This window comes from Symsagittifera roscoffensis, chromosome 4, assembly GCF_963678635.1.
Source record: "Symsagittifera roscoffensis chromosome 4, txSymRosc1.1, whole genome shotgun sequence".
NCBI classification, from domain to species: Eukaryota; Metazoa; Xenacoelomorpha; order Acoela; family Convolutidae; genus Symsagittifera; species Symsagittifera roscoffensis.
The window spans coordinates 9868534-9879641 of record NC_087065.1 but is presented as its reverse complement, the minus strand read 5'-3'; the positions used below and the strand labels follow the sequence as shown (position 1 = coordinate 9879641).

At 33.2% G+C, this 11108-nt stretch overlaps 1 protein-coding gene across 2 annotated transcripts in view; it reads left to right on the top strand.

Moving 5' to 3' along the window:
• The first annotated feature begins 329 nt into the window (after window positions 1-329).
• Window positions 330-11108, top strand: part of LOC134843696 (probable G-protein coupled receptor No18) — a 65258-nt gene continuing 54479 nt past the window's right edge. Inside the window, exon 1 of one of the 2 annotated variants that reach the window (XM_063859928.1) lies at window positions 330-373. The gene's annotated coding sequence lies outside the window, so the exon portion shown is untranslated. Of the gene's footprint in view, window positions 374-1318; window positions 1612-11108 lie in introns of those variants that run through there. The other variant, XM_063859926.1, reaches the window with a different exon arrangement.

Genomic DNA, 11108 nt, shown 5'->3' with positions numbered 1-11108 from the left:
GAAATTTTTTTCATATGTGGGTTGCATGATTTTTCATGTTTGGTAGATCTGTACTAATGTATTGAATTTTTTGAAATCGTTCGTTTTATTATACTGAGATCACCACTAAATATGCGGCGGCTTAGTAAAATCACCTTTCAAATCAAAAACGAATGCGTTAGCATTACATTAACAATCTCTTCGGGCTAAAAGCTTGAAAAGAACTGAGACAAGCTGAATAAATTGCATGTCAATGTGCTTCATTATTTTGATTGGATCTCGCACAAAAGCGATTAGATTTGGCGCAAACCCCAGAAAGAAGTGCTGCTATTTCACATTCTAAATACCATTTGCTTATTTTGCTAGATTTTACCTTTTCAGCCCATGAATGCAGGTAAGTGGACCTAATTTTCGACGTTTTTTTGATGATAAAATAGCTGAAAGGTTTTCTTGACCCTTGTATCAGTTTTCTAAACAATTTCAAACGTTTTTATCATCACTTTTTCCAACGTTTTTATCATCACAATTTAAAAAAATGGTATTCAAAAATTCATTAATCCATAATTTTTAGGGTCAAAATTTTGGCGTCAAACAGTTGAACTAATTTTTTTTAGCGGAGGCCGTTTCAGTGTTGACAAAAACTGATATAAACTGGAAGTTTTCTTTGACAACCCTTTTTAACTTCAGAAACCAGTTGGATAGAATTAGTTGTTTTAAAACTGCGTTTTTAAAACTGTCAGACAGTTCCGCAGTTACAAAAATATTCATAAACAAACAATAAACTTTGCTTTCTTTTTGCTGTAAGACCAGTCTTTGCACCAATTTATTAATTTTTTTATGATGTCAATCGGAGATGAATTTATGCTTCATGCTGTCAACCGTGGAACTAACAAATTCCCTAGCCTAACAAACTAAAACTGAGTTATTATTTAGTAATCAAAGATTTACGACCCTTCATTGATTTATTACATGACTTTTAGGACCCCATTAAAAACATGTTCTTTTTCAACTAAACCCTTAATTTATGTTTCTACTTTTTCAGAAATTCTAAGAGATAACATTTTTTCCGCTCTTCGTGAGCTTAAATATTTGTAAACCGCCGCAAGGTTCGATCGTTTCACTATTTAAAAGGACAATCATACATTTGGAGTACCTGAAGGCTTAACATGCGAGGGTGTATTTCACAATCAAGCCAAAAATCTGGCCACTGGAGCGAAGGTATGAAAAAATAATGAAACTTAAAGGTTCCCAGAGGAAAGAAAGGAAGTCGCAAATTCCTCCCTTGGCTTTTTATCACACCTCAATCACACCGCATAGATTTTTTTCATCATGCAATAATCGGACAGCAATTTGGCCTCAAAGTCAATTTATTATCGGGAGAAGTGACCGCAGTTTTAAAATTTAAAGACCCAAATAAGCCCAAAAATCGATTGAAAATGGATCCCAACTTCCGTTTTTTTTCAGAATATTTTCAAATATCTTAATTTTACTGTCTCAGTTTCTAATTCACTAGACTAGCAAGGATCAAAATTCATGATTAAAGCCTTTCGCGCCGCATTCTTGATAACCTGCTATTTGAAAGTGGCAAGTCAGAACTAAACGAGCCATTGTGACTAACAACAGGAATTCAAGGTAAGCGGTTTGTTTCAAAATCACCCTAATTGAAGTCGAGTCCCTTTTTGTAAGATTGTACAAAAGTCTGAGTGATTCAAGCATTTTAAAACTGTAAATATTTTGTGAAGTTTTTCGATATTTCAAGTCTTTTCAAGTTTTTTATTGATATTTTTAACGAGGACCCGGTTTTTAAGGAACTCGTTCATCTATGCGTTCAATTGTAAGAACAAAAACACTCTTCGTTTTTTTTAGAAGAATCTTACAAGCAGCTCTATTCTGAAGCAATCATGTCTCAGTTGCGCTTCTATCTATCTCGACGGGAGTTTACCGCTTTTTTTTAAATCTCGACTAACGTTTTTTTTGAACTTTGCTATTCAGTTTGAAAAAATCTGTGTGATGATTATTTGTTTTCCTGAGAGCCTCGATATAAAATACAGAAAACGTTCGAAAGGAAGTGCTGGTGGCTATGACCTAGCATAAACGAATCGGTAAGCTGAGTGCGAAAGTTAATTATATTTCATTTAATGAAAAATCTATCATATTTTGCAAAAAAAATCAGCAATTTTCCATCGATTATTCACTACTGTTATGGTATTGTGATAGCTACCTATGATCAAAGTTAAAAACGCACTGAATAGAGTTTGATGCAGCAATGCTGAAAAATACTGTCACCACTCCGAGACAAAATCTTTCTTATATTTCTTCTTCTTTTTCTAAATCCGAGAGTATATAGCCAGTAAAAAATAGTTTACTAAACACTGAAGAGCTTAGCTATTGAGCTATCCTTTGACAGATTTTCGACTCTTAAAAATTAATCTCATGGCTGTCCTGATTTTATGTATTGTGCTGAATCTCGGTCCTGCTTTCGATTTTGTTTTTCTCTAGAAATAGGATCGATGTCCAAACTGATGGTTCCTTGAAAACTTGTTGTGTACCAAAGTTAGTATGATTAGTATCTGTAAGTTAGGCCCAGAACTATTTGGATGGTTTCTAAAATCCACGGCAACTTTTTTCCGGATCCAAGGCATTTATTTTTGTTACTTAATGGATTATAGTGGGTTATAATAGATTTTCATGTGTGAGAGCCTACATTTTCCAAAACCTTGAAAATAAATATCCAAAACTTGAAAGTTGTAATCACTTAGTTGTCTTTTACGTTTGGCTACTGCAAAAAATTGTATGATTTTAAGCTTGTTTTCTTATTTCTACTTGTCTCATCTTCCCCCATAAATAATTGCGTTAACTCCCATCGTTCTTACTTACTTCCTTTTCTACTACTTGCCCTCCCCCACCGCTTACCCCTTTCTTTTACTAACCATAAAATCCCTACACACATCTTTAACCCCCCCCCCCTAGAGACCTTAACGCTTCCACCCCCAAACTTAACTTACGGGGGGTGTCAAGTAGTTGAAGGATGGGGAGGCTAGGTGTGTGCGGGGTAGGCTAGGTGGGGTAGGTCGGGGGATAGGTGGAAGTAGGTGTGCGGAATTAATTTGAAAATGTGGGGGATGGGGAGTGGGTAGGTGTTTGTGAGTTTGGGCGCGTTCCACTTGTGTGTTTAAATTGTAAAAACTTGGGTTTAAAGTGCGAGGGATGTGATTTGCAGAAAAAACTACAAATCATAATGGACTTTAAAAGGATTAAAATCAATTGAATTTTTCTAAAAATTCAGGATTCAAATGGACTACACGCGATTACGTGCAATTATAATCGAACATAATGACAAAACTTTAACCCCGAAAGTCGACTACACGCGGTCCTAACGTGCAATTATAATCGAACATAATGACAAAACTTTAACCCCGAAAGTCGATTGTAATCGAATATTATCTGTTGAACCTCGCTGCGGGTCACTTTGCTTCTATTGCTTTCTTTTATCCAATTACTAGAAAAGTCACATCAGATATATTGCCATTTTTCGGAATACTTTTTTCATCGAGTGATCAGTTTTTTTTCAGAAATTGTCTGCAATATTTATCAAAGTGTGCCCCACTTCATTGAAGATTTCTTGCAAAATTTAAAGATTATGCGTAATTTTTTGAAGAGTCAAAGTATGAAAATGCTGATGTAAACTAGCCATAGGTCTTCAGGATTATTTTTGTCTTTGAAGTGCGGGTTGTTTTCAACCCCTGCCAAAATGCCGTACTTTTGATACAAATTCATGCAATGTTTTTGATCTTCAATTGTTACAAATCTGAAAATAATAATCTCGATGGTCAGTTTTAGGTATGCGTTGTAGATATAAACAATTTGAAATCAGTATGGCAATGATGGTGAGTGAGAACAAGCTCTCTTTTGACCAATTAAAAGTCACACGCAAAATACGACTTGGAGTCAATAAAAAAGGAGCTTGGCTCGACAAAACAACTCAGTTTAAAATGCGAAGAAAAAAATAAAAGGACTCAGCTTAGACAGGCTGAAAAGCCTTTCATGATCTTCCGAACGCCTCCCCCCCCCCCCCCTCAGGGATTCGACCCCCTGCCGACCCAAAGGGTCCACCCTTTGATACTTTTTAAGAAATCCATTTTTGGCGACCTTTTATATATATACTTTGCTATTATATCGGAACATTACTTATAACTATGCATTATGAGGCTAGACTGTAGCATTGCAAACAGCTATCCGACGTCATTGAAAACACATCTTGTGACGGAAACTGAAAATGTCAATTTTTTAACTTAAAAAATGAAATTTTTAATTTGTATTGCATTTTGTAAAATTAAGGGCTTCTCAAAATTGCCATTTTGGGCTAAATAATGCGCACTTTGCATCATTGTTCGGTGCCAAAGTGCTTCTGCATCAACAAATTTATTCCATGTTAAATTAAATTGGCTGACGCAAACTAAGCCCCCATTGTTTTTCAATGCAGTACAGAATTATGAGAACAGACTCTGAGCGAACTTATTGAACAATTTGTCTTCTCTGTTAAATGGACCAAATTTATTAAACTCTTAATAGAGCTTTAATTTTGTTTGATAAACTAGAATTCTTTCCGCTGATTTTAATTTTAATCAATCAAGTTCGAGCAATATGATCAAACTTTCGAAAAAGCAAAAGTATTAACTTTTGGTTTGTACAACAGAAATTCTGTCGTACCGTCCAAGGACCCGAGACAATTTATGAACTAATCGAGAGAAACTTTCAAAATTAACTCAGCTCACTTCGATAATTGCTCTCAATGTTCTTTTTGCGAGTTTCTTTACAGTTTTTTTATTGTTTTCTTAGAGAAAATGGCATAAACGGTACTTCATTAAAATTTTTGCTATTTTTGGGCCCATTATTCCAACACTTCTATTAAGGCACTCCAATTATGTTCGGCTTCCATACCCAGAACCAAGTTAAGTAGGAAAAAAATTGAATTTTTTCAATTCAAGTTTTTCTTATAGACAATTGTCCAACTTTTGAAAAAACAAAAAGTTCTTATTTAATTTAAATGTACAGTAACGATCAAAGTTCTTGCTTTTTTCACAGTTTTCTGTTTTTCAAAATTTCATGTTTGAGTGTTAGATAATTCTTACTATTTTGGTTTTCGTCATGTTACTTACAGAAAAGGGAACAGAATTCGTAAATCAAGAATTATCACCTGATGCCATTTAAATAAAAAATCAGATCATGTAGATCCTGAGCCCCATGGACTACTGAATTAGTCAAAAATATGGACTGCTATTTACGAGAATACCTCCGATGTTTGATTTTTGATGAAGAAAAAATACCAAGAACGGTCAAAATGACACAATTTATTTCAATATGCGTATTATTTACTTATCACGACTACATTGTGGTTATTGCTTTATGATTTTGTTTTAAATTAAACATCAGATTAACAATTACAAGCATAACAAAACTGCTCGTATTAGGAAGAAGCCCTAAATGTTCCGACTGCATTTTAAGGTCTATGGAGCGGTAATAACATGAGAAAATTCAATATATAAAATTAAAGTTAATTTTTTTTATTTGAGGTTTTTGTAGTTGTAACAAACCAATTTTAGCAAATAAGCGTCCCTCAAACAGTTTGGAACAATTTTTAGACGGATTAAATTTCCGCTTACGTTTAAATTGCGCGAAATATATCGCTTGTTTATTGTCCCAAAATGTCCAAATGGCAATATTTAAACCCCCATAACTTTACGAAAATTGATCACAGGTAAAATATCATTTCAGTTTTAGGCTCAAAACAACAATAACTTTTGAACGATACAAAAAAAAACGTTGTCCAAATTGGCTAGTTAAAAAGTCAAAATTTGTCTCAAGAAAAAAAACCTACCCCCAGCACAAATATTTCGTTACATTCGGTACGAAAGTCGGAACAAAAAAAATTTTAAAAAAAACTTTAAAGTTTGACATTTTTTGTGAAAATGATCACACCACACCCCATATAAAAAACAAAGTGATAGATTTTGCTACTATCAACAAATCAATTATTAATTACGGTCTACCCAAACAAACAGAGCGAATTTTTCTGTCACTAAAGCATTCTGAGACTAGCCTCAAGCAGTTAGACAGAAATTCAAAAAAAAAAGAAATTAGCATTCACAGTCTAGTACACCGAAAATTTACCAAATAAAAATATTTACAAAAAGAAACCACAAAATTAGAATCAATGTCTAAATTCACCTTTCCATCAGAGCTCACATACCAAACTTTGCTTATACCAAACTGGAGGGGATCGCAAAATCTCACAACTCACAAATCGAGGGAATCATAAAAACAGAAGGAAAATATAATTAACAAACTAAGTGATGACTAAAATACAACCCAAAATTACACCACTACACTCCAATTAACCAATTTAAATTAGAATTTGACTTTGAATGTGATACACCTTCCAACACATAATGTTAACTTTTTTTAACCGAAAAAAAATAATTCATCACTTTGAACAAAAAACTCTTTCAAAGTAAAGCTGAATATTTTTGTCAACATAACGTCAGTCTTTCATCTCCTTCATTATAATTTAGAACATTTTGATCAAAAGCTGAAAGAATGCCCAATGATATTTGAGCCACATATTGCAAACTCAAACACCAAAAGAGTCGAAAACAACTAAACCAACGTATCAATTCTTCACAAAATAATACATAGTTTTATAATTAACTTCTCAGAACATACAGGCAACTAATAAACAAATCGACACTTTTGACAGTTTGAAACAATGAGTTTTTTTTGTAATTTGACCTTAAGGTCACAAAACTAACACTTAGACAAATCAGATCAAACTCAAAACCTTTAAGAACCCTTCAAAAATGAAACAAAACACCCAATTTAGCGTTGAGTAAAAACCTACCCGGGTCGTCTAGAAAAATAAAAAAGGAGAAATTAAAAGAAACTAAAAGAAGAACTTAAAAAGTCCAAAAAAGGAGAAAAAAAAACGGAAACACCAAGAAAATAAAAAAAACGATGCCTTTCAACCTTAAAAAACAGAAACAAACTTCCTGAGATTACAATAGATGTCAAAAGTGATATAAACACAACCGCTTCTAATTTCTAAGAACCATCAAATGTAGAAAAAACCAACATTCACTTTTCAATTGAAACAGCCTATTTTAGTCTTTTCAAAAAAAAATGTCCTTCAACCTCAAATATTTTTATTTTCCAATTCTTCAAAAACTAAAGTTTTTCAATGTTTCCCAATCTAACAGAAATTTTATGCAATTTTTTTTCTTTCAATTTCTTTTGAATTTGAGGAGAGAAACTTACAGGAAACACAGTAACAGAGTTTCAAACCTCTAAAGTTTTCTGTAGTTTTATTCTTCCGTTGAGAAACTGGCACGTTGGGACGGGCTAAGATTTAGTTTTTGCCTCACTTTATTTCTTTGTTTTGCTCAATCAGAAACTGAGTTTTATGCAAATTCGTCTGTAAAAAATTTTCATCATACCATTCCATTGAATGGAAAAAATCATTATCATACAATTCCATTTAATAAAAAAAATGGCTATCATACAATTCCATTGTATAGAAAAAATGCTTATCATGTGATTTTCATACGATTTTTTGATTCTATGGAATTGTATGGAATCGTATGATACACGTTTCTTCCATAGTATGGAACTGTATGACAAGCATTTTTTGTTAACCTGGGTGTATAGTCGTGAGATTTTGAATTTTCACAATCCACTTCAAACCCAATCTATTTTGAGGTTATCTGTTTTTACAGTTCCAATAGAAACAACAAATTAAATTTTTATAAAGGATAAGGTTATTTTTCATCTAAAGAAAATAACTAGTTCTTGCACGTAGATTACAAGCATTTTCCAATCAGTAATACCTAAATAGTCACAAAACAATAAAAAGCAATTCTAAGTTTTGCTAAGCACTTACATTGGTATTTTCATACTTAAAAACTGCCAAACCGGTTATGAATAAAACACAAAATTTACGACTTAAAATTTAACAAAAAAAATCTTTCATAAATGTTTTGACTCAGTTTCTTAGATTATTACATCATATTAGTTTTTTGTATTTTTTCACTATTATATTTACTTATACGTTTTTCTTGCGTCAAAAACCACCTTAAACAGAACAATGTAGCTAAGTACCTCACACAACCATGTTTGGCCTAGCTCCCTTGGGAGTCCCACATGTAAAATCTGAGCACAGTTAGAATAAATTTCAGGATTTTAAGATAAATTAAAAATGATCTTAGGATAAATTAAAGGATTTTAGGATAAACTAAAAAAGTATTTCTGTTGTATTACATATTTATACATTATATTATTTATGATATTATGACGTGCACTATTGTACATTTGTATGTAGGCAATGAAGGTCTACCAGTCAATTTTGTTTTGGATTCTGAATGTACCGATAAAAGTGTTTCTCTCATCTACCCTTCAGACTGAAATCGTACAAACCTAGTAATTATGACCAATTCGGGTCAAATGTAGCCTTTTTTGGTGAACTACTAACGCATGTCTATAACAACCTGAATACATAATCGAAAAAGAAGAAAGCAAAATGTAATCTGGTCCCGATTGAACAAAAGTAACAAAAAATTACTCTCGAGAACTTTCAAAAACTTTCAAAACAATTCAAAACTTAAAGACTTTGAAGCTTTCAGTGAACACCGGATGGGTGTTACCCGTTTGCAGTTTAGTCCAATATTATTGCTGCACCTCTGATATATTTCTCGAACTGAATATTCAGTAAACTTGTAATATTTGTAAAGATATATTACTCACTATCCAAATTCCGTATCTAACATTTAAATTTTTAGTGTTGAACCTGACTGTCTGCAGTCAGGGACCAGTTTAGAGAGAAAAAAAATGAATCTTATCTTCAACTATTCGCTTATACCAATTTTGGTTAGGATCTATTTGAGACCTAGGAAACAAAATAAGGGTTAGTCCAAGAAGTTGTCCGAGCCTATCCGGCCGAAATTAATTGGCGTGACAAGCAGACGGTGTACTCTATAAATTAGCCAACAGTCGGAAACGCGTCAATTTTTTGCCCAATCTGCCGTCTGGGGCTTAGGAAATTGAATATACAGGCAATTAAGCATATATGGGTAATTCAAACTACATTCTTTGTTGAATCAGAAAACTGGGAATTGGAGATGACAAGAAAGAAATTGAATTAGATATGAGAAATGTGTTGCTGATGCACTAAATCGCGCTAGCAAAAAAACTGAAATCCAAAATTGAAGGTACTCAAAATGGTCAGTCTTTGTTGTAAGCTCTTACAGGACGGCGATGGCTTGGGTCACCATTTACACGGGCGATCAGTGTTCGGTTCAACCTATAACCAGTCAGATGACGCTGATCACAATTTCTGTATTTAGGAATTGCGATGCATTCGCTTGTTTTTTCAAACTAAACTTAGTCGCCATTTCTGCTTTCAAACGCAATTAAATGTATGCTGACTTTCCAATCGCTTTTTCGCATTTCTGAATTAAGCCTGCATGAATTATGCCATCATGAAAGTTTGCTCGAAAAGATTGAAACCTAAAACTTCCTGCAAAGTTCTCTCGACTTCCGTTATTCTTTGCTAATTCTCGCCCTTCACTAAATAATTAGCTTCATCTGTAAAACATTGGCTCGCAATGCGAGTTATTTCATTGATTGGGATGCAAACTAATTAAACGATTGCAAAACATTTCATTCGGTCTTCAAGCTCAACCTTAAGTGTAAAGCCATTTTTGACCACAATCTTGATGCATATGCGAGATCGTGGGTGGACATAGACAGAAATTTTCATTTTAGAGAGTTTTTTGGAATTTACCGCAGTTAGTATAGAGCAATTTTTTTGCAAAACTTGTACTTGATGAAGCCAAAGGCTCATTTATTAAAGTTTATACAATAAAAAAACTGGGTGTCGTAAAACAAAACTAGGTGGGGGACCCTTCGAGCTCTGAATTAGGATATAGGACCGGGTCGAAACTGGATATACCCAATTTTTACGTTGGCTCAAAAATTGAGTTTCTCGAAACTTGCTTTATAATAATTTCACCTACAATTGATATTAAGTAACAATTGGTAGTTAATCGAAACAAATACCTTGAGAGCGGCAAATAAATACCTATGCAAAGCGGGAAAAACTACCTTGCGTCAATTGAAAAAGATAGCTCATCAATTATCTTAACTTTGCATTGTTGTCTATTTCAAACCCATAAAATCGCAAAAAAATACAGTCAAAACGATACAAAAGTGATACGAGCAGTCTTGTTTGCTTTATCCATATTATGTCTAACTCAAATATTTGATTGAATTTGATACTCCAAAGGACACATCATTTCAGCAGATATGTGTCATTGATTTATAGTGATATATAATGCTCACCGAGTCTTTCTAATTAGTTTTTTGTTTCACACTGTTTCACTATTTAACTTTAACTGTTATTTCTACTTACGAATCATACATTCATTAAATTTGATTTGGTGGTCTAGACATCTCAGTCTTAATTAGATTCGATTGAATTTCGAGTAATTAATTTAATTTTTTTTATTGTGAATGCGAAAAAAGCGGAAAAAAACGCATGAAGGTGACCATGTTTTGATGATTGGAAACTTTCAAACAACAGTATGGCGACAAAAAAATCACCCTCGAAATTATATTTTCAATTTAAATCGATTATCTTTTTCTTGGTCAACTTCTGTTCAGTTCACATTATTCCTAAGTCTAATTATTCCTGTAAGTTGATTTTATAGTGTTTCTGAGACTCGTATCCATTTTAGTATGCAGAAATAATTTAGATGGCAAAGTCTTAACTTTTTTCAATAAAAAAAAATTGTGTCTGAATTCCTCGCTTAAAAAATACTAGTAAACGCACCCGAGTAAATGGTTTTTTGTAGGTATATATCAAGACTCTGGTATTAAAAAAATTGTTGAAAAATCTGGCCAAAAAGTCTGCCACTTTTCTATAAAATATCTTGGCTTCAATTTTTTTGGGCGCAGCGGTGAAAAAATTAATTAGGAGAAATATCACTGCTGTGCAAGCAGACAGGTCAATTAAGTAGTAGTTATCGGAGCTGGTCAGGGGGAGCGGGTCCTTGCTGACTACCATGTATTAAGATAGGTTA